At 32.0% G+C, this 25957-nt stretch overlaps 1 protein-coding gene across 1 annotated transcript in view; it reads left to right on the plus strand.

The window, feature by feature from the left end:
• LOC140434410 (uncharacterized) overlaps positions 1 to 25957 on the plus strand; it is a 153837-nt gene that overhangs the window by 81469 nt on the left and 46411 nt on the right. The gene's annotated exons all lie outside the window — the stretch shown is intronic.

A 25957-nucleotide genomic window follows, 5' to 3' on the forward strand; every position in this document is an offset into this window, starting at 1 on the left:
AAAAGACAGTATAACTTTTAAAGCCTTTTAATGAGTTTTAAGCTTAGTTTAAATCTTATCAAAGTTCATAAACATTTATTTTTCATTTTATAATAATTTTCTGATAATCAATAAAATTTAGATATATGTTATGTCTATTAGCAAAATACCTAATTTTCTTCAATATAATAGTACTCTATTATGTTTGTCCATGCACTTTGTTTACTTTACAATTAATTCTTCCATTAAAAAGTCGATTTATATATCGTGTTCGCATTTTTACAATAAAAGCGTTCGTCCAGATAATCGATTTGTATACATATATTCCGTTTTTTTTTTGTTACGAAGAAACACTTAATTGGTTGAAAAATATGTTTACATTTAAACAGGAGGACAGTCTACGAGTGGAACAAAAAATTGTTTATCCAATAATTTAATCAAGCAAATTACTGAAAAATTAATATAATATGTAATAATCTAATTTATTTAATATTTTTTTAGCTTTTAAATGAATAAAATTGTAACTTAATTTTCTGTTTCCGACTTGACTGATTATATCGCATTTCCCATAAATGTTTTATCATTTTTAAGATCATTTTTGTGCGTCTCTTATCCAAACTAACAATATAGGGCACTCTTCATGAACATGAACACGCGCACAAGCACTATGCTTTGATTTTCACTATAACTCAAACTAGTTCATAAGGCTTTCTCCTTTTCAATCTTCTAGGTTGCTCAGTAGTATCGAGGAGCTGGATTGTCTCAGTATTCTCATGCCTATTAAGACGTTGATCGTGACTTTCTACCGCCTTGATGACTATATTTACAGTTTCCATTCCTAGGTCCTTATGGAGGTCATTGTTTGCCATGTGCCAAGTATCTACAATGTTTCTTAGTATTTTTTTCTGGAATCTTTGCATTATTGGTATATTGCTTTACCTAGCACACTATCGTAGTGGACATCTATAAATAAGTTCATACATGTCTCAATATTTGTTTATAAAGTAGTAACTTATTATGGATAAACAGAGTGGAGTCTCTTCCAACTAGCCAATACATGTTTTATTTTGTTCTTTATTTGTTTCTTGACGTGAGCCTTCCAGCGTAGTTTGACTATATGTTATACCTAAATATCTAGCAGTATTTGCATATGGTACTTGGATATTGTTGATTATAACTGGTATAAATAATATTTTTTTTGTTGGTAAAATTAACATGAACAGATTTGCCTTTATTCAGCTTGATTGCCCATTTTTTTTATCCATTTGTGGATTTGGTTAACTTATTTTTGGACCTTTTTGTCAACTGGATTGTCTTCCAAATACAACTGTATTGTCTTTCAGTACAGGTATATCACACATGTATAGTAAATATAGGACCAGGCCTAACACATTGCCTTGTGGAACACCTGCTCTAATATCTTTTAAGTCTGAAAAATAGTCTTTCTTCTTAATTCTAAAATGTCGTTAATTTATGTGTGACCGTAAAAGCTATGAGTACTGTTTGGGAAATTTTTTTTTAATTTATGTATTAAAGCTTCGTGTCAGACTTAATTGAAAGCCTGTGCAGCATCACGAAAGAGAGTTGAACAGACTTTCTTTTTTTTCTAGCGGTCTTTCGATATTAGAGCGAAAGATATCAAATAATTTATAATAATAGAATCTAAAATTAGATAAATCTTAAGTGCCGAGGGTCCAAATGATCTAGAGAACTTGATGTAAAAATGGGCATCCATAAAACACACAATTTAGATTTAGAAATGCAGTGGGAACAAGGGGATTCAATTAAGAGTTCTATGTATACTCAGAGGAAATAATTCAGGAAGCACTAGAAGAAATATTTACAGAAATAAAAGTAATGATCGATCAATCAATAATATACGGTTCGCACATGACACTATTCTAACAGCGGAATGTATTGAGGATTTACTAAAGTTTGCCGACTATCTGGTAGAAGCTAGTTAAGACTACACAGAAGGGATTACAGCAAGCATATGACAAGCAAGGAATGCTTTCACCAAACTGAAACAGAGTATTCTGTAGCAGGGACATTACAATTTCTTTAAAGATAAGACTTCTGAGATACTACGTGTTTGCCGTATTATTTTATGGGTTGGAGGCTTGGACATTAAAGAAAGACGTTTTAGACAGTTTCAAGAAGCCTTCGAATTATGGACCTACCGAAGAATATTACAAATAAGTTGTGTAAATAGTCACGAATGTCAAGGTTGGGAGAACTATAGGAGAAGAGCAAGAGTTTTAAATATTACAAAAATTATAAATGCTCTCATGCCATGGGAGTCGAGAGTTATAACTTGTTACAGTAAATAAGACAAGAAAGAACATAAGGTAACAAAAATTGAGGAAGAAGACGCGTCTCCTGGTTAAAAAATTTGAGAACTTGGTTTAATTTTACTTCTGTCGATATCTTTAGAGCAACGATATCGAAAATGCAAATTGCCATGATAATTTTCTACCCTCTTGGAAGGTAGATAGCATATGAAGAAGGAGTATAAAACAAGATGTGTGGCATTTATAATACATAATGTAAATATTTTTTAAATAATTCAAATCATAAAAAGAAAAGATTTCTAATTGATTATAGGAAAGAAGACGTGAATTTAAAAATACTAAGGGAATAAAAAACTGTTTAAAAAAAAATACGCTTCTTGAAACACTTTAAACATGAAAAGCAATGACACAAAAACTCGTCGATACAATTAGCACTAGAAACTTGATGACAATTAATGAATGAATTAAATCAAAATTCTTAACCGTTATGGACTCTTTAGCTACTTTACTATTGGTTGTGTGTTTATTGAAACTATAAGAAATATTTTTCTTATTATGACCAAATACTTCTTAGTTTTCTTTTCTTGTGTGTAAAGACTTTCTAGATAATATAAATGGTAACGCCATCAAGCATATCTTCATTATACCAAGCAATTGCGCGTATATTTTAAACAAACAAAAATTAAATTTCCTTTTTTTCCATTTTGTATTTTTCTATTATTTAGTTTTCTTTTTGATTTCAATGTAAAGTGGAATAAAAATAACGGTATCGACTTACGAATCTATTACAGCTTAAAACATAAATATTAATAATACAAATTTTCTTCTTATTTACGTTCCATCTCCTCATCGGAGATTGGAAATCAATATGGCGATCTTTCACGTCCTTTCAAAGGCCGCAAGGTTATCCATTCCAGTTTTCCTGAGTGCTTAAGCCATCGAGAAAAAAGACAAAAGAGGGAATCTAATCGTTATGAAAAGGAGACCAAAAAAGTGGCCTCTGATGGCGGACATATCCGGAAATGTGAATGCGCCAAATTTAAATTTCATGAGACTTCACAATAATCATACAGTGATGTAGGGGTTCTAATTTATCTATTTATTTGTCATATTACATACTATTAATATTACATAATATTAATACATAATACACTTAAAAACTTTTTTTAACACTAGAACACAATAAAGTTTTAATTAAATAATAACAATAATATTCTAAAATGTGAAACAATTGTTAAAAAACTTCAATAGAAAATACAAATAATCTTTCATGTGACAGTTGGGACAAACAATAACATCAGCAATAACATAACCCAACTAAATTTGATTTCTTAAACAAGGAAAGAGTCTCTCTTTCCTTGTTTAATGTGGCCTCTCAAGATGGCACTTCCTGTCTAACAATATTTTTGCCCCCACTGCCTTTACATTCCCTCTTTTGTCTTTTTGCTCGATGGCTTAAGCTTTGATTCATAAAAGAGACTTGAAAAAACGTAGCATCTTAGCATTCTTATTCGAAGCCTTAGTGTGAGCTTAGCTTAGCTACAACAAAGAAATTGTTTGATCTTTATAAATGCTGCTCTTTCTATTACTTTTAGGACTTTTATTTAATGTAAAGCATCTAGTATTTGGACTAACCAGCTACCAAGATATTCAGCCTCTCTAGCAGCTCATTGCTTTTGACAAGATTACCCGGGACGTTATCTTTCCTTGAAATGACCATAAATTGTGTTTTTTTTTAAAATCATTTTCAATTCATAGGTTTTACATGAATAGTCTTATTTCTCTACAAATGTTTTTAAATTCTCAAGGTTATCTGTTATAATAATTGTGTTACAAAGCTGTTTAGAAAAATATCGCACAATGTTAAAAGCTTCTCCATTGACAAAAATAGAGTAAGGGATAAAATAACAAATACTTATAGAGAACAGAATGTCTTGATGTCTAGAAGATTCTATTTGTAGAAATCAGTTTATATTAACTGAAATTAAGTCCAGAATTTAGAAAGCTGTGGCTAAACCATTACTGGCTTAAAATGCTGTAGCCCAAGCTGATATGAACATAACGCGAAGAATATCAGAAACAACGGAAATGAAAGTACATTTAAAGATAACATATAAAATATCAAAAAAAAAAACAAACAACGAAGATATAAGGTAAATATACAAAATCGAAGAATAAAAGTTCTTATGGAGTGTTCGCTATTATGAGCGCATTTTAAACTGTGTCTAGTGCTTTTCTAAAAATTATCGTTATATTACTAAGAAATTAATTCTTTTTAAGATAAATGTTTGTAGCATATTTCAAGAGTCTTAAAAGAGTGTTTATTTGATTTGTTTGAGTATTCGATAAACGTATGTTGTAAGTCCATTTTTTGGTCAACATATTTGCCAACAAATAACTAAAGCAATGGAATATTATAGTACATATTTATACAAAACAAATTATGTTCTTCTTGTAAAATTTTGGTTGTATTTTTACGTCAATAAAATCTTAAAGTTAATTTCTACTTGTATTTTAACCAGCATTTTTTTAAAACGCATTTAAAACTATAAGCAATGATTATAGTCCAGTCGCCAGAGATGAAAATGCCATTAAACCTCTAAAAATCATACGAACAAGCTGAATTTTGATGATAATCTAAATTTTGGGAATCCAGAAAATATGAAAAAAAGTTTGCCACTTCTACCCTGGCTTACCCTAAAACCCCTCCTCGTAGGGGGAACATTTAGAAAAAATCGATTTACTAAGAATCTGTAGACCGCGGAAAAAAGTATTTCAAACAAGAAATATAGCTGAGATAATTTTGCACAAAAACGTTTGTCAGTACTTTTTGAGTAGATTGAACCGCTCGCGGAAACAACGCTTGAAGCGACCGGCGGTTTTTAATGTCAGTAACGCGCGCGAAATCAATTTTTTAAATAAAATTTGTATCAACACGATATGTCGTATCAAAAATTCAATATCTTTTGATCAGAGTGTCCTATCGACAAAAATCAAAATACGTTTTAAAGGCAAAGAGTGCAGCTTTTGTACCCAATTTGCATTTTTCTGCAAATGAAGTCAGTTTTTATAAAGCTGCTAAATAAATAAACATTGCGCGATTTTTGTCATTGTTTGTGATTTTTATGGAATCAATAAAATGTATCACTTCTATCGAAAAGTCTGGATCAATTTGTAGCTGAAATAGTAATGTAGTTTTGAAACACACATCGGTGTCCTTTGAAATTTCAAGACTCGTCTGCACGAAGCGACGATATATATATATATATATATATATATATATATATATATATATATATATATATATATATATATATATATTAAACTTAGAGCTAAGATTAATATTATTATAAAAATTAATATTAAACTCACCAGTCTTCCGGGTTGAACCGCGTCGATATCCATTTTGCCGAGCTTTCGACATCCTCTCTGATGTCTTCTTCAGGGCTTCCGAGGTCTCAGTCTCCCGAGCCCCCAGACACTACTACACTCACTAGTCACTTCTAGTTCACTAGTAGTAGTGAACAGAGACTGAGACCTCGGAAGCCCTGAAGAAGACATCAGAGAGGATGTCGAAAGCTCGGCAAAATGGATATCGACGCGGTTCAATCCGGAAGTCTGGTGAGTTTAATATTAATTTTTATAATAATATTAATCTTAGCTCTAAGTTTAATTGTACTAACCGCGGAAATCTTTCCGAACATATATATATATATATATATATATATATATATATATATATATATATATATATATATATATATATATATATATATATATATATATATATATATATATATATATCGTCGCTTCATGCAGACGAGTCTTGAAATTTCAGGATCCAACTTGTAAATATAGTACATTTTGCCGTATTCCCGTTCTTTGTCGCCAATCCTCCCGGTCTAAGATATGCTCCTCCTTCAAACTTCTCGATTCCATTGCTTTTCTAATTCCTTCATTCCATGAGCGTCGAGGTCTATCCCTTTTTCTTCTTCCAGGGGGCTTCCATCTGTGAAGTTTTTGGGGCCAACGTTCGTCAGGCATTCTCAAAAGGTGTCCAAACCATTTTAAACCTCTTCTTTCTATTCTGTCAATGACCGTCAATAAAGCGACTCTACGCAATTAATAGTAGAAACATTCAGCTTCAATTTCAATTCAAATTTTATATGTTTTTGTGAAAAATGAGGAGAACGTTATATGTGGTCTTATACTTCAAATAAAACGTTTAAAACTGTTTCTTTTTAAGAAGCACAAGTACGTGTTTCAAAACTACACCTAATTTCACCTGATGCCGTCTTAGTGGAAGCATTTACCGTGACTTGAGAACGCTTGTAGTGCTTTTTAATGTAAAAGTATAAATTTAGTGTTTTTTAGCCATAATTTAAATGCTAAACAGTCCACAGCGACCGGTCAATGAAAGTGATAAAATTTATTGATCTCTTGAGAATCGTAAAAAATGGCAAAAATCGAGCCACGTTTATTTATTTAACAGCGTTACAGAAACTGACTTCATTTGGAGTAAAATGCAAAAACTGCACATTTAAAACGCATTTTGAGTTGTTGATAGGACACTGATAAAAAATATCGAATTTTTACCGTCGTGTTAATACAAATTTTTCAAGAGCAAATGAAAATTACCCACCCAGACAAACTCTATTATCGGTCCCAGTGGGAAATAGGAGTAGAGGCAGACCACGACTGAGATGGAGGGACGGTGTGGACGAGGACGCAAGGAAAATCGGCGCGGCAAATTGGCAACGGTTGGCGATGAACAGAAACGACTGGCGAAATAGACTGGGGAAGGTCAAGGCTCAACTAGAGCTGTAGCACCACTGATGATGATGATAATACAAATTTTATTTAAAAAATTTATTTCGCCAGTCTAATTTCCATTTAAAATCCAGCCTGTCCGTTTTTAGAGACCATATCTCTGGCGGCTGGACTATTATTAAATATTTTGCTGTATACATTCATTAGTTCTCTTCTTATATTAAAATATATGCAATATTTGCAATTTGTATTAAATGTCGTATATGTACTTGCACAATAACCACATTATATTGTCATTGCGGTAAGTGCCAAAGATAAAAATACATGTGTTAATATGAATTACAACAGAAAATATCGACGACAAAGAGTACAGTTTTAAATAATGATGTAGAAATTACTACCCACATTTCCAATAGAATTGTGTGACGTTGAATGGAGATGATAAACCTGTGACGTCACTTAGCTTGATTGGAAAACAAATTAAACAAATTTGGGGATTATTTCAGTGTATTTTCCAGTAATATACAACCACACAATTAGTTTCTTGATTTTACTGTATATTTCGTCATTAGTTACTTCCTTTATTAGTAACATACTTTATTTAACTGTATATTTTATAATTTCAGAAGACATGATAATTTTCTAAAAGTCCAAATAAGAATTTTTTTCGAGGGATTGTATTGCATTAAAATCTTACATAGAAGTAAGAACTTCTTGTCTATAATGGTATTATTATTTATTAAAATAATTTAAAAATTTTAACCAAAAGGATTACAAAAATCTTCAAAACGTTTTCGGTCCAGTCGGACCATCATCAGTGAAAAAGAAGAAAATTTCCCCTTTAAAATAACAAAAAAAATTAAAGTAAAATTTTGACCGATAAGTTACAAAACATGTGGAAAATACTTACATTAAAAGTAGTTGAAACTAGCTACGTAAATAGATCCAGAAACCCTTTTCTTACATGGACATTATTGCGAATTATTACATCCAAAGGGTGGACAACTTAGTCCAACTAATAGTAATAGCCGACTGATTAGGCCGAGGAGGAGGTAAAAATTTTTGCTGAAATTGACAGGTCCTCAAGAGAGCGGATAGTGGATTTTTGGCAACCACTCAACAATAATCCATTAAGGATGTTTTGTGTAAAAATTGATTTTACAGCAACATAGTGTTGTAATTAAAATTTGAAAAATCTTTTTAAAAGGTGAATTTAATAAATAATTAATTATGAAGTTAAATTATTTGTTAACAAAAACCAGTTAATTACATGAATACAGTCACAGTGTGACCCTGCATATGAGCCATGACGTTATCCATTTGGGCAATAGTGTCTAATGTGATAAAATAGATGGTAAGGCAGACTAATACCTATTGATAATAGTTATTTTGTGTGCTAATGAATAAAAGAGCAAGGATATTGACAAATGAAATTCATTAGTGTTACATTGGTTGAATATGTGGGTGGCTTCGCTAATAAAATAAATAATGTATATATATATATATATATATATATATATATATATATATATATATATATATATATATATATATATAGTTCTGAAGCTATTTTCTTGTGGCATTTTAAAGTAATTACTATTTAAATGGGAATAAGCCCCAATTAAAGGTTAAAGTACGTTTATTGACGTTTCAATTTCCACTTCGGAAATCGTTCTCTCCATTCCTCCACCAGATGTTCTATTTTCGGGGCTAATTTTTATATGTAGCCAGTACGTTGGCCTTGCCTTGCTTTTGGTTGATATAATACGCAAAGCCTGATTTAGTTGGGCGTCAACACGTTTAGTGTGCAGGTTATTGAGCAACATCGGTGCCCAGTACTCCTCTATGGGATTCACAAGACACAATGCTGTCGATCTATGTGTAGTCGCTGAGGAACTCTATGTGGCACAGCTTTTGAAGAATAATATTTTGCTTTCTGCTTAGAAAAAGCTTAGCGTTTTATTGATTGTCATACCTAGGTTTAGGGGTGTTTGGTATAACAGGAGTTTGTCTTCAAAGTGCTTGACTAGCCTGTCGTTTAAATAAAGGCCCAATTTACGTTTTGGCGGCATTCATAAGCTACAATCTCCAGTGGCAGTAATATCTCTCGAGGGTGACCAGATTGTTTGTTAAAATTGACTCAGTAGTCTTCAATTATTTATGTCTCGTTGCAAGATTTATCTCCATCCATCCGTCTTATCCGTAAACCAAATGACGAAGTAGCGCTGATTTTTGTACAACAAACTCTCCAACAGTTTAGCCGATCGGCTGCACTTGTGGCTTCATACTTAATATATAATTAGTCTTTAAACAATAATTTCAAATCAATTACACGTAAAATAATCATTATTTAAGACAAAATAAAGAAAAATGGTTTTGGAACTGCGAGCCTTATTGTTTGTTTATATACTATAGAGTATTAGCAATGTATTTATCCGGCCTTCCCATTATTCGTACCAAGGTGAAGTTCGCTATAAAAGTAGCAAAACTGAACAAGACCCCTGGACCGGATGTCATTACTACGGACGTCATAAAACTGTTGTAAGATGACAACATCGACATGATGGTAACAATTTTCAGTGCCTTATATAACACCAGCTATATTAATGAATCAGCTGTTTTAAACCTTTATAATGATCCCTAAATCACAAGATGCGGTAAAATCCAAAGATCACAAATGATTAGTTTAATAAGCCATTTGCTTAAAGTATTTCTTCAAATCCTCCACACAAGAATGTTCATAAAGCTAGAAGAGCTTAGAGGCGAAACACAATTTGGGTTCATGTGCGGCTGGGTACATGAAACAGCTTTCTGTTTGATACTCTTGTACAAAACTGCATTGACCAACAAAAGGATATATTAATCACATTCCTCGATTATGAAAAATCGTTTGACACAAAGAACATAATACAATGATAATAATGTTACACAATTCAACAGTGACGAGAAAGATATAAGAGTAATCCAGCATCTCTATTGGAATTAAAAAGCACGAATGAACAAATCAATAGGCACATAGGAATTTAAAATTTTAAGAGGGTTGCGTGATACTGGGGAACAGTTTGGTTTAACAATAAACATAAAGAAAACAAATACCATGGTTATCAGTACGAGGGTCAAAGTCATTACAAGGGTCCATAAAAAATGAAGATATTGGACAAGTGGACAAAATGAAATACTTAGGAGTCTGGATTACAGAAGATCTGAATCCGAAATCAAAAATTTATCGGATGGTAAAATCTTATATCCATTCTATTCTTCTTTATGGTGTCGAAGCCTGGACTGTTAATGTTGACTTAATAAGAAAACTGGAGGCTTTTGAGATGTGGCTTTTTAGGAGAATTTTAAAGATACCATAGGCCGATCATATTACTAACGAAATGGTGTTGTACAGAATGGGAAGAGACTGAGATCTTTTGACCACCATTAAAGGACAAAAGACAGCATATTTGGGGAATATACTTAGAAATGATAAGTACGAGTTGTTGCAGCTGAAGGGTAAAATCGAAAGAAAAAGGGGTCCTGGTAGACGACAAATATCCTGGTTGAAAAACATTCACGACTGGACCGGTTTAAACACACAGACGCTCTTAAGACAAGCAGAAGATAGAGACGAATTTGCAATGGTTATAGCTAACCTTCATTAGTGGAGACGACACTAGAAGAAGAAGAAGAGTGTTGCTGCAGGGGTGTATTTTATCTCCTGTACTGTTCAACCTTTATGTGAGAATGTTTTTGCATAAAGGTCAATGGATACCCAATTCGTTACCCCGACACTTGGGCGAGACAGTGTGACGTCACTGTCAGTAAGCGTTGAATCCGCATTACCGACAGAGCATGAATCTTAGCCAAGACGGGAACCATTTGTTAACTGTCAATTCTTCTTCTTTTGGGTCCATTAATTCTTCTTCGTTCTGATATTAGCTACGGAAAAGAAGAAGAATCGGCAGTTGACAGACGCAGAATAATTAACGGACCGAAAAGAAGAAGAATTGACAGTTAACAAATAATGGTTCAGGTCTTGGCTTAGGTTCATGCTCGGTCGGTAATGCAGATTCAACGCTTACCGGCAGTGACGTTACACTGTCTCGCAAAAGTTTTCCAAACTCTGCTAATGCCGTACCGAATAAACAAGACAAGCTTTTATTAAATTTAAACCGCTGCTATGCAACCGCAATTTTTTCCTCAACATTGTTCTGAAGCTAGTTTCTTACTTAATTACTTTCCCTCAATATCCCCTACAGGATGGTTAAATGCTATGCATTGTTGTATTGTTATACGTCATGTAGACATGGACGTTAAAAATATCCTTTATCAACAAGTTGGAGGCCTTCTAAATATTTGGAAGAATGTTTCGCATACCATGGACATATAGGATAAAAAACGAGGAACTCTTAAGAATGGCAACCACTGAGGTAGAATTATTTAACTTGATCAAAGTTCGAAAAATTGGATATCTGAGCCGTATCATGAGAGGATCATACGCAAATTCTCAACTAATTATCCAAGGAAAGATTAAGGACAAGAGGTGAGTAGGCTGCAATAAATGTCGTGGCTACGTAATATAAAGAACTAGACAGGCACATAACAAAAGACAGACATCTGGCCTTAAGATAATTCGCCAACGCATTATAAGTGCACGGCACTATAAGAAGAAGAAGTAACTATAAATGTTTTATACTTACTGTTACACATCTGACACAACCTTTTTCTCTTCTTTCTTTGAAAAAATATTTTTAAATACAAATTCATTAACAATCAGAACTGTTTATTTGCCATCCAAAACGAATTTTAATAAAGAATAATGTTTATTTCGGTTCTAATTAGGTATAGGCCCTTTTTAATTATAATATAAATAGTTCCGAAATTGTTACAAGGTCTAACTCATACTAAAATTGACCTTGATCTATTTAGCGGGAGAATTGTAATATAATGCAATTTAATAATTTGCAACATCCGGACATATTGCTCCCAGTGTTTTGCTTATATTTTGTTGCCAGCGTTTTTTTCAAATAATTTGGTTTCAAATTGTTTTGGACATTTTTGCCTTTAAAATTGTAATTAAAACTATGATAAGTAAAATCTAAACAACATCGTGGCGCCCGTAAAACTCGTCAAAAGTTGTTTTTTTGAAAATTTAGTTTAGAATTTAATAATTTTTATGAACCGGTAGAAGTATGTATAGTCTAGAAGAACCGTTTTATGTTATTTTAACTAGTTGAGGCAAGTTTCCTCCAAAAAACCTGTTTTTTTTTAAATAAATATTATTTATAGTACAAGAGATATTCCAGAATCAAACTTCTTATAGATGAAAGTACATAAATTAAACTACTTTTTCAAAGTAATCCAAGCTCCAAACTTCAATTAAGTTCAAACTCGTCCAATTTTTCGGTGAATGTCATCATTTTTCGAAAACGAATCATTTGAAAGCAGAGAACAAAATGGTTTTATATTCTGCATCGAATTGGCTATGGTCGATACTACAATGAAACATTTTCTCCGAAAAAAAACAAAACGGAATTTTCAATTTTTCGACCCTTTTTGCATTTTTACTTGTTTATACCTTTTTTAAATAACAATGAATATTTGGGGTTGTAGTACCGACCATAGAGACATCTAAAGAGTAAAATGCCGTTTGGTTCATGTTGATAAGTGCAATAGTTGAGAAAACGTTGTTTGGACAAAAGCCGAATAAAGTAAAAGCTACGGTCACCCGGCCCCCTTAAGTAGCCGCATTACCTGCTTGACGCGCACCACTCTCCCCTCTTCTCTACCTACTCCAAGGTCGCGCGGGCCTTCGGGACCGAAGTATCGAGTATTTTCTGGCAATTTTTGAAAAAACGATTTCGATTTTTTGAAAATTGTTTTTAGGATCCTGGCCCTAAGGGGTGTATTCTGTAATATTGCCGTTAAATTTAAGAGATTTCCAAAATTTAACATTTAACGGTCCTCTTAAACTGTTAGATAATATTGACATTCTATAAAGACAATCATAAGGGACTGCTAAAATTTTTTTTAAAGGAATCCACTTCCAAATGCCCTTTTGCATATATGTACTAATCATAATATTGATGATTCTTGCAACATCTTTCTGTTCTTTCTTTTCAGGGGTCGCTGTTCTATCCATCGGGTCTTCTTCACCTAATTTTTTCCCTCTGGAGTCCTCTGCCAAACAGTCCTTCTATCTTCTCCTCGGTTTTCCTCTACCTCTACTTCCATCAACTTCTAAAAACCCTATCCTTTGTCCCACATAATACTCATTTATAAGTCTGACATAACCAAACCATTGCAGTTTTTGTTCTTGAATCTTTTTTGAGACTGTAGGCTGTTTCCCTAATCAAGTCGTTCCTGTTCCTGTCCCTTGCAACATCTTTATTAAACCAAAAAAGTTTTCTAAAAGTTGAAGAGGGTTAGATCGTTCAGGTCTCGAATTATCCTTGGTTGTAATCTAAATCCATCTCTACAAAAGGAAACAAAATTTTTAATTTTGTTCTAGGTGTAGTATGTCGATTGTAAAGTAAAGTAAGGTTTACTTTTCATTATAATTGCATATACTAGCGTCAGGGAACTAGCGTCACAAAAAAATTGGTTCTTCACATCGTTTCACTATTCTCGATCAATTCGTTTGTCGTCATATATATATATATATATATATATATATATATATATATATATATATATATATATATATATATATATATATATATATATATATATATATATATTTATACAAGAAATACAAATATTTTGGCAAAAGAAAGAAACCATGCAAAACGTGTTTTCTTGGAAATGTTTTTCATAAAATCTAGTACATCTTGCATGAATAAAAAGTCTGACATAGATAAATTGAGCAACATTTATTGTCATTTACTAGAAAAACATCAAAAATAAAATAAATATTAACCTCTACATATTCTTGTATATATGTATAACTGGTTGCATACCATTAAGACAGGTTTAATAATTAAAAATAATAAAACTACCCAATATGGGCCTCTTGTTTCTTGAAAATTAATACAATATCCAGAACAACTAATTACATTTTAATCACATTGTTTTTTCTTTCTGTTCTCTATGTATCAGAGTTAAAACACACTATCAAAAGATGTCATGAAATAAACTAAGTTTTACTATCCTGACCAAATTTTTAGAATGTATTGTCCATTATTAATTTTATATTTGTGTTGTTAATGTTCAGTGTCAAAGTTTATTTTGTGATATTTTGTAAACATTTACACATTTTTTTATGTATATTATAGTGTCTTAAAAAGGAATAAAACTATTCCCAAAGCTTGACAAAAAGTCAAAGCAGTGTTTCTCTAACATCTCGGCCAACCTTCTGACTGCAGCCTTAATAAACTGGTGGTTTTGTATATATATATAGAAATGTAGCCATAAGCTCCCTTACTATTAAGAATCAGCAGATTCCGATATCCGACGTTATAAATAGGAAGAAATCAATATTTTTATTATTATTGTAATTATTATGTTTCAATAGTCAAGTTTAAATCATTAAATGTAGTAGTTTGTAGAATTTCTCAAAAATTGTAACTTATTTTCGAAATAAAGATTTTTTTTTTGGGAATATCGACGTTAAAGAAACATTTCTGGCGCTGCGAACCACAGGATATTTCATACAGAAACATAGTCGTTTCCTGGTCTACATTAGTTTAATGAAATCCTGAAGAACCTGGTAAAAGAGAAAAATGTATTGGAAATCAAACACGATCATCCTTGCGTAAGTTTTTCCTTTCTTTACCATTGTTTATGAGCATTTATTATTTTAATTGAATTCTTAAACATTTACATTGAATTTATTATTTATTGTTTATTGAATTTATATTATTTATAACATTTTACTTCAACGAATTTTTATATATATTTGCATTTATATTTTTGCATATATTTTATGAGTACATTGAATGATATTTCCCAAAATAGTATCGAAAATTTAAGTTTACTATTCGACAATTTAAATTTAAAAATAAAAAGAAATCTACAAACCTCTAAATCTAAGCCTGCATCTAAATTACGTTCCAAAATGCCGATGACCAATAGCGATATTGCTAGCCTTTGCTCAACTCTGCCCGAATTCTCTTCTGGAGACAACCTCTCCACCTTTATCAAAGCAGTAGATAATTTAATAGTTTTCTTAGGCACCCAAGATTTAAATCCGTCCCAAGAATTTATCTTAAATTCCCATATCGTATCTCGAATTAAAGGAGAACCTAGAAATTTCTTAAACTATTCTAATAAAACCAATTGGACAGAAATTCGTCCAGCATTATTAACTAAATACGGAGACAGACGTTCCGAAGACATATTAGTAACACAACTATCCACTACCGTCCAAAAACATAGTGAATCCTACGACAATTATCATCAGAGAATAACTACAAATCTGAACGATTTACTCCAACACATCACCCTAAACGATAATCCCGCGACAGTCACTTTTAAAACTCCATACTTCAAAAACATTGCCCTCAAAACTTTCTGTACCGGAATCAACGAGCCTTATTGCGAATACTTATCGCATTTTGAATTAAATTCCCTAGAAGAAGCCCTTCAAAAGTGTATTGCCTACGATAACCACAAAAATCAACAACAATACATGAACTTCCTTAAGAGCCAACAAAACAAAAAGGCCCCACTCAAAAATAAACCCTATCAATCTTCGAATAATCAAAGATCCACAAACTTCCAACCCACACACTCAAACTTCCAACCCACGCATTCGAATTATGTGAGACCTTCAACTCACAACACAGAGCCCAATTTTAACTTTACTCCACAACAGAACTATAATTTTCCTCAGAGACAAAATTTCAGTTCTCACGAACAAAATCAATCCTTCCAACGAAACAATGTTCCGAAAAACAACCAACAAAGACTAAATAAATATAAAGCTCCTCGACCCCAACCAAATTTTGCTACTCCAATGAGCGGTGTTCAAACCACCACAACCAGAAACCATCAGCCCATGACAATTACAACTAATAGAAGCCACAATTTTCACATAGACTCAAATGATACCCAATATTTCGAAAACGATTTCGAAAATTACGAATCCGAACAAGAGCCCGATTTGCATGATGAAAATCATCAGGATTTTCAAGCCATCCCGTTAGACGATCATCCACCCCCTGTATAAACCTACATAATATCGAAAGTTCCCCTGGGTTACCCTGCTTTATTACACCCAAAACACATCTACGCGTTTTAATCGATACCGGCGGTTCCCATTCAATTTTAAATCCGCGAGCTCTCAAACTATTTGATAAAAATCATATTTATCGAAAACCTTTTTCGCTAACGTCAATGAAAATTACTTCCAAGCACGACTTAAATATTAAGACGCCACTATTCCTAGAATATGGAATTCCACAAACATTCGACGTAAAAATTGCCGACTTTAGTCAATTCTTTGACCTCCTCCTTGGAACTTACGATCTGAAAAGATTCCACGCCACAATTAGCTACGCAACTCATACTTTAACCTTTGAGAATCCTCACGTTAGCATTCCATTTGAAACTTTATACCAAAAAATTCCAGTAAGCGTTCATAATGGCGAAGTCTTATTGCGCGAAAGACACTTTCAAGGTATCAAAATTCCCCATTCTATTCACGTTGCAAAAAACGGCTTTCTAGACACTTTCGACTTACCTATGCCTATGAAATTTAATAAGAGAATTGAAGTTGAGAACTTTTGTAATTATAATATAGCAAAAATTCCAACGACGCATTTTAACGAAAACAAAATCCGTACTTCGCACTTAAATAACGAAGAAAAATATAAAATTATAAGTCTTTGCAAAAAATTTAAAGACGTATTTTACGACGAAAATAAAAATTTAACTTTCACGTCAGCTGTTAGACACGAAATTAAAACTAAGGATGAAAATCCAATTTATGTAAAGGGATTTCGGCATCCCAAAGCAATGCAGGAAGAAATAAAAAAACAAATAAATAATTTATTAGATAATAAGATAATTCGACCGTCAATTTCACCGTACTCAGCTCCAGTTTGGATAGTACCAAAAAAAGCTGATGCCTCAGGTCAGAAAAAATTTAGATTAGTAATTGATTACAGGAAGCTCAATGATCATACTGAAAGTGATCGCTACCCACTTCCTCAGATAGATGAGATACTGGATAACTTAGGAAAAGCCAGTTATTTCACAACATTAGATTTAGCTCAAGGTTACCATCAGATTGAAGTTCATCCGGATTCTATTCGGAAAACAGCCTTTTCAGTTCCGCATGGTCACTTTGAATTTTTACGTATGCCCTTTGGTTTAAAGAATAGCCCAGCAACATTCGAAAGGTTAATGGACAATATTCTTAGGCCCTTTATTCATAAGTTTTGCTTCGTCTACATGGACGATGTCATTATTTTTTCCAAGTCACTGCAAGAACACTTAGTTCATATTGCGACTATTTTTGACACTTTTAGGAAAAATAATTTAAAAATTCAGTTAGACAAATCTGAGTTTCTCACTAAAGAAGTTTCTTTCTTAGGTCACGTAGTGACAACCGAAGGAATCAAACCTAACCCAGCAAAAATCGAAGCTATACAAAAATATCCTCTACCAAAAACAGTAAAAGAAATTAAATCATTTCTTGGTTTAATCGGTTACTACCGAAGATTCATACCCAACTTTGCAAAAATAACGTCCCCATTTTCGAGATGTACTCGAAAAGGAGCAACTATCGACCCCACAAATCCAAATTATTTAGAATGTTTTGCAAAATGCAAACAATTGTTAACTAATTCTCCAATCTTACAATATCCAGACTTCGAAAAGCCTTTTGTACTGACTACAGACGCCTCTAATATAGCTATAGGATCAGTATTATCTCAAAATAATCACCCTATTGCCTACTATTCTCGAACTCTAAATTCCGCAGAACGAAACTACTCCACTATTGAAAAAGAACTTTTAGCCATACTAGATTCTTGTAAACACTTCCGTATGTATTTATACAACCAAAAATTCACTGTAGAAACAGATCACAATCCTCTCGTATGGATCTACAAAATTAAAGACCCCACTTCTAGATTAGCCCGATGGAGACTTAAACTAGAAGAATATGATTTTGAAGTTAAATATAAAAAAGGCAAAGAGAATCAAGTTGCTGATGCTCTTAGCCGAGTCCAAATAAATGCCCTAAGCTCGAGTTCAGAATGTGCTGAACCCCCGAATTCAGAATGTGCTGAAAATTCAGAATGTGCTGAACCACCCGACAATTTCGACATAGACGATTTCCTTGCCGATTTTGACAACTTACAAAACAGTACTAACACACAACATACATCAGTTGAGAACCCTATCACTGGAATAGAGATTTCACCTGAACCAATTAATTTATCCTCAAACCAAATTATTTTTAAACCAGAGTCAAATAATTTTGAAATTAAATACAAAAGAATTTTTAACAAACACCGTTACACTGTCACTTTGACAAATAATTGGAAAACAGAAATAGCAAATACCTTCCAAAATATCCTTAGACCAAATCAAAAATTTGCAATAACAATCCCTCACGAATTTAGACCTTTTATCTGTAACTATTTTAAAGAAAAAATAAATTCCACAGTCAAAGCAATATTTTGCAATATACTACTTCAGGACATAGAAGAAGAAAACCAACAAATAGAATGCATAAAGAAATATCACGTAGAAAATCACAACGGAATAATTGAAACCTACAAACATTTAAAACAAAAATTTTATTGGCCCTCAATGCAGACAACTATTTCTAATTTTATCAATAAATGCGAAATTTGCCTAAAAAATAAATACGAACGACGCCCTTATAAACTTCCCCAATTAGGACCGTTGTTAGGTCAAAAACCTTTTGATATATTACATATCGATCTATTCCACTGCAATAAAAACCTGTATCTCACAATAATAGATTCTTTTTCCAAATACGGTCAATGCTATAAGCTCACCGACAAAACTTCCATTTCGATACTAAATAAATTAAGACACTACTTTTCGCACCACAATTACCCAAAAAAGATTGTATGCGACAGCGGCACCGAATTTAATTCCGCAGTCATTAAAGAATTCCTAAATATCCACAAAATCGAAATACATTTTACAACAGTAAACAATTCTTCCTCAAACTCTCCTGTAGAGCGCTTTCATTCAACTCTTATTGAAAAACTTAGGACCTTACAAGCCCAAAATCCAAATGATTCGTTAGATGACATTCTAACACACGCCATTCTTATTTACAACCAATCAATCCACAGTTCCACAGATTATTCCCCGTTCTCAATTCTGTACGGACCCTATGCAGAAGAAATACATTTCGACTTTGATCTTCCGATATACGAAACATATAATCAAAGACATAAAGAAGAACTCCAACCCTTTATTGCAGAACTATATAATAAACAAAAACAAAAAAGACAACAACTTTTAGATAGACAAAACGAAAATGCCGAAGATATTCCGGAAATAGACCTTACAAAATCCCTATATGTTTCTAAGAAAAAACATAAGTCCAAATTACAAGCCCCTTTCTCCACTATTCATCCAGAAACGCAAGACAAAACAAAAATAATCGGTAAAACAGATAAACAAAATTTAACAAGCACTCACCTTAAATATGTAAAACGAATACGAAAACATGTAGATAAACCTACTCAAGACCCAAATTTTTCACAGGACAATCCTCGCCCTGGTCCATCCACTCAATATTCAGGAGATTCCGAATAATGGTTACTATGCTGAAGAGATAGGCAAATCAAGAGAAATCTCCCACTATCACAGACATTTTCTTCACATTCCACTAGACAAATTATCCGACAGTATTGACGCTAGTCCGACAAGCTATTTCAAAGATCACTTCAAAAATGCACCTCTCTCGCTACTGTACTCCCAATACACCCACATACAAGAACAAACAAAAGACGATCTACACAAGATTACGCGAAAACAGAAACGCGGACTTTTTAATTTTCTAGGTACAGCCATCAAATACGTGACTGGAAATCCAGACGACTCTGACTTAGACTTGTTAAAATCACACATAATCTCTTTAGAAAATAAACAAAACGAAATCATAAAAAAATTTAATAACCAAATATCTTATGGAAACTCTTTTAACACGAGATTCGATAAACTTTTAGAAAAACTAAATTCTGATAATTCAATTCTCATATCTGCACTCAACAAATTATCAGCTGATTTCGACAGCTATATCATTCTACACAATGAGATAATAAATCTCCAAAATATAAACGAATTTCTAATGAAACTTATAAGAACCATTACTTTATCTGAACTTAATATCTCTAATATAGAATTATTCACTTTAAAGGAAATAATAGACCTTAAAGAGAACCTTCTCAAAATTTATCCCAGAAATTCAATTCCCAATAGTAATGAACACCCTTACGAACTTATAGAGTCAACAAAAACTTTAGTTTGTGTAACTTCAAATACAATGCTCATAATAATTAAAATCCCTATACTCCATGAAATTCCTTATACTACCTATAAAATCTATCCCATTCCAAACAAAGATCATGTTATGATTCTGCCACCTGCAAGCTACTATACAAATAATAAATGGTTCAACACTTGTATAGGACAAGGCGATAACATAGTTTGTTCCAACTATGTACAATCCAAATGTAACATACCCAATGTAGATAATTGCACAAAAACGTTAATCACAGAGAACTTTTTCCAAGAAACCAGCAAAGTCATATTGCTAGGAATAGTTCACCCAATGAGAATCCAGCAGATAGAAATTAATTCAACCAGCCTCTTGACGACAGATGTACCAATAATGATTGAAGGTATCCAATTTAATAAAAAGACGTCTCAAGATATTTCCATTCCAAAAATTGTTCCAATAAAATTAATACCAAACCATGAGATGAAAATTGAAAAATTAACAATCCCAGAGACACATGGCCAAATTCAACCAATAGATACCATAGAAGTACTACCCCGATTATCCATAGGACTGAGCACCACTTCTGTTATAATATTTTTAACTATTTTAGCTTTCCTAATAATCTTCCTAATTAGGAAAAGAAAACGAATTTCCAAAATCCTATTTGGAGAAAAATTGCATCCTGCCCAGATCCAGATACTAGACGAGCTGATAGCCGAAGTAACCAAAACTTCGAGGACGAAGTCCCAACCAATGGAGGGAGGAGAAATGTAGCCATAAGCTCCCTTACTATTAAGAATCAGCAGATTCCGATATCCGACGTTATAAATAGGAAGAAATCAATATTTTTATTATTATTGTAATTATTATGTTTCAATAGTCAAGTTTAAATCATTAAATGTAGTAGTTTGTAGAATTTCTCAAAAATTGTAACTTATTTCGAAATAAAGATTTTTTTTTGGAATATCGACGTTAAAGAAACATTTCTATATATATATATATATATATATATATATATATATATATATATATATATATATATATATATAAGAGTAAGAAAAAATAAGTACTTGTGACCCGTTTGGAAAAAATATATAAATGTTTTGGGTAGGTTGGAGTCAATAAAAGGGGCTATTGGTTAGCTATATATATATATATATATATATATATATATATATATATATATATATATATATATATATATATATATATATAAATATATATATATATATATATAAATATATATATATATATATATATATATAAATATATATATAAATATATATATATATATATATATATATATATATATATATATATATATATATATATATATATATATATATAGTGATCTTTTCCCAAGTTATTATGCTCCGTTTCTAACTTGGCTGCACCGTACTGAAGACGACCAATAGTCAGAAATACGTATATACGGTTGCCTTCCATCTTATACACATATATTTTTTTAATTTTTCTTTCTTTATAATAACAATATTAAATCACCTGTTTAAATTTTTATTACACTTCTCTTTTTAAAATAATTTTATATAAATAAAAGTATTATTTTAAAAATATCTTATTAAGTTTATATAATAATTAAATTTACTATTAAATAATATTCAGGTATATTTGATTTTTAATGTAATATTTCGTCTAAAAATGACAGGTCTGTCAGAAGTAAACAACGTATGTTTTGTTAATATGTTAGCAGGTCGTGTTAGGACCAAGAAACATAATACGTCATTGAATTATTTAAATATAATATAATTTGTTTAAAATATAAATAATAAAATAACTTCAAATAAATATTCAATTTAAAAAATATTGAAAATTAAAAAATACAGAAAGTGTAGTATGAAACTTCGCGCTAGTCTACTGTATCGCCTAATGTATCATCTTTTTTTTTATTATTTCTTCAACTAAAGCTTCTCCAAATACATAATAAAAAGCCACTGTCCGTTTGTAAACTATTAATTTTTTATCCCCACTATAATATATAAGCCACGATATATAAATAACAAACTACTAATTATATAAATATAACCAAACCAAAATAATCAAACTTAACGAACTGCTAAAAATAAAAGACCAAGTTTTGACATCCTATGTTTTTAGCGGGATATTTAGGGGTTAGGTTATGATTTTAACGCATGCATAATTTACAAAATACAAAAATTATTTTAGGAACGTTTAAATTTTAGAGGCCTCTAAAATTTAACGGTACTGTTAGAGAATAACGTATGGTCCTAAAGTTTTGGGAAAAATTTCAAAAGCATAACTCTGACCACAATAATCTTATATTTTTATTAAATTATTCAACAATTTAACTTAACTATTCTTATTATAAATCAAAATTCAAATGACAGACAAGGGACCATTATTTTCGATTTGCCTAATAATTCCCCTGACACGTTGCATCATCCTTTGGACGACCTCGGCGTCAATTTCTCTAATTTTTGTATATATGCGGCGTCTTAACTGATTTTGTGCTTCCCATCCGTTATTATAGACTCTCCGACTTAATATTGCCCAGAACTCTTCAATTGGACGAGCCTGAGGTAGGTTGGGGGGATTGTCTGCTTTCGGTACAAAGGTAATGTTGTTTCGTACCAGTCCCTTGTGATCCTCGCGTAATGACATGAAGCAAGATCTGGCCAAAAGACTATTTGATCATTTGTATGATGTGTGTTCACAAACTGAAGCAATTTAGAGAGACATCTTTGAATATAAATATTTGCGTTTAAGGCTTCGCCTCGAACAACACCAATGTAAGGCTGTGAGATAAAGCCAGCCTCAGAAATTGCACACCATACCAAAATTTTGTCCTCAAATTTTTTCTTACTTTTAAATTTTATTTCATCAGGTACATTTTCGTAATCGTTCGTGTAAAACCCATCGTTACCCTTCATCTCAGAGTTGGACAAAGTAAAATATTTTTCATCGTCCATCACGATCAACTTGTTGACGAAATGCACTCGCCTTAACGCGCGGCAACATCTCGGAATTCTCTCTAATTGATCCTCTGTGTATTTTGGAGCTTTCCTTCTTTTCCGGTAGATAATATTGTTACTCGATAGGATCCTGTATACTGAAGTCTTTCCAACATGAAATCTTCTGGCCAGTTTTCGCTGTGAGACCCCAATTTTGTTCTTAGCTGCTTCAATCAGTCTTGCCTCTCTTATATGGTTCAAAATCCGCGGTCGGCCACTTTTACGCAAGTTAACACATGGTATCCCTTCTTCACATTCTCTGATTGTGCGATAAATTGTCGATTTGCTTATGTTTTGATCTCGATAAATATTAACAATATCTCGTTTCGACATTCGCCCAACCATATTATAAACACCTCGATGAATATCAATTTTATAAGACATTTTGCAGAGCACAAACCAAAATATTCTGCTTTGTTTATTAAATGTCAATAACTGATGACATTTCAATTCCATGGCCTTCTTTGTTAAATGCATTTTGCTTCTCAATCAGACCAGGTGAAATTTTTCCCAAAACTTTAGGACCATACGGTACACTAAAAAAGCAACATAAGGTCCTTTTTATAAAACAATATATAGTGAAATAAATAATGTTGAACAATTTTAAATATCTTGTGTTTTGCATTCTTAATTGAGAAAATAAAAAAAAAACATACCATACAATACAGTTACGGTACAGCAGACGATATATAACTATTATATGGAAATATCTTTTTTTGACGGATTTTACTAAGGCTAACTTTAATTTTTGGTGTTGAATAATTTAGATAGTATTTTAAAATTTGTATGAGATGGACAAGAAAACACGATAAACGATAGCGCTTGCTCTTGTTAGAGGCATCTGGCATGTTAGAAGCATTAGACATTATTTAGAAAATACTTACATCTTGTTTATTCTTGCTTAAAGTTGTGAATCCTTTTAGGAAATGAAAATAGATTGGGGAAAGCACTTCATGGGTTGATATGAAATAACACTCTTGCCAAAGAAAACAAAAAAACAAGAATATATTGCGCATCGTGAAAAACATGATCCTATACGGAGTGTGGTCCATACCAAAGTATGGACAGTGACAAAAATAATACAGAATAAAATAAGAACAGTCAAATTGGACTTCAATAAAAAGATATCTTTAATTTACCAGAAGGCAAATATGGAACCATGGAACCTGCTAGAAGTAAAATGCTCAGTAACAAAAAAACAGATCACCGCATAGGTGACCAGAAAGAGTAATGTAATAAGAACCTCCAGGAAGAAGATATAGAGATAGACCAGCTCTGAGGTGGAAAACATATATAGAGAATGAAATGAAGCACAGTGATCTTCGTGAAAGTGATTAGGGAACAAAAAGCTGTGGAGGGATAAAATGGAAAACTCATAACGCGAAAATGCAGAAGAAGATATTAACCTACCTATACTAACTTTGGTTGTTATGTCAAACCTTTTTTGAATTAGGTTTTAATTTTTAGTTTAACACTACGTTTACGTTAATTATGATTTATTCAGCTTCATTTGTTTGCTGCTTATGATACGTTTGTCGTTATTTCCATACCATAGATATAAATAATCACGCTATTTGTTTAGTATCTATAGTTTATTTGTTTAAACTATTCCCTTCTCTGAGAATTTTTTATAGCAAGTTGCATCAGTAACAATCTGCTCTATTGGCCTTATATTGTGAGTTTATCGAGGATATTGACTATTCTTAAGTTCTTTTCAAATGTGTATATAAATTTCCGTAGTAGGTCATCTTTTTCCTCGCTATGTAAGCAATATTAGATTTTATGTAAGTATCAAATTATAATTAAAGTAGACATATAAATTGTTTTTAATCGACAACGAGTGGGTAGCTGCATTTTCCACAAACGATTTGATACAAACTTCTAACGGAGGTAATTTAAAACCCATTAGTGATTATAATTCGTAAGGTGACATTATCTATCACTGTACTATTATTATCTATAGAGTCGTAACACGATTCATTGAAAACCACAATTTATGTGATTTTAACAAGGATCAAGGACTAGTTCTATTTGTTGTCAATTCAGGAAATTGTATTTTATTGTTGGTAAACAGAGTCGGCCTAAAATCATTATTGTATTCTATTTCGTATTCTCATAAAGTTTTATACATATAAGGGACACAATTTTTAAACATTTTCATCTATAAACTGACTGCAGCAGAAGAGCAGTCATTTCTAAAACTATACGTTGTTATGAAAATAGTTTAGGTTGGCAGGGTCATCAATTGTTAAACGTAAAAGTGTATTGTACAATATTATATGATGCCATCACTGCATACCATTGTTCATCTAGACATAATACTAAACTCATTTATCTGCGATCTATTTTACTTATCATACTTTAAATATCTATAACGTCAGGATCAGGATCAAATTAATATACACATTCAAACTAACATTCCATCCCACTTGTGTTCAGTTATTCAACTATATCAGCTTCATATATATATATATATATATATATATATATATATATATATATAT

This window comes from Diabrotica undecimpunctata, chromosome 2 (genome assembly GCF_040954645.1).
Source record: "Diabrotica undecimpunctata isolate CICGRU chromosome 2, icDiaUnde3, whole genome shotgun sequence".
NCBI lineage: Eukaryota > Metazoa > Arthropoda > Insecta > Coleoptera > Chrysomelidae > Diabrotica > Diabrotica undecimpunctata.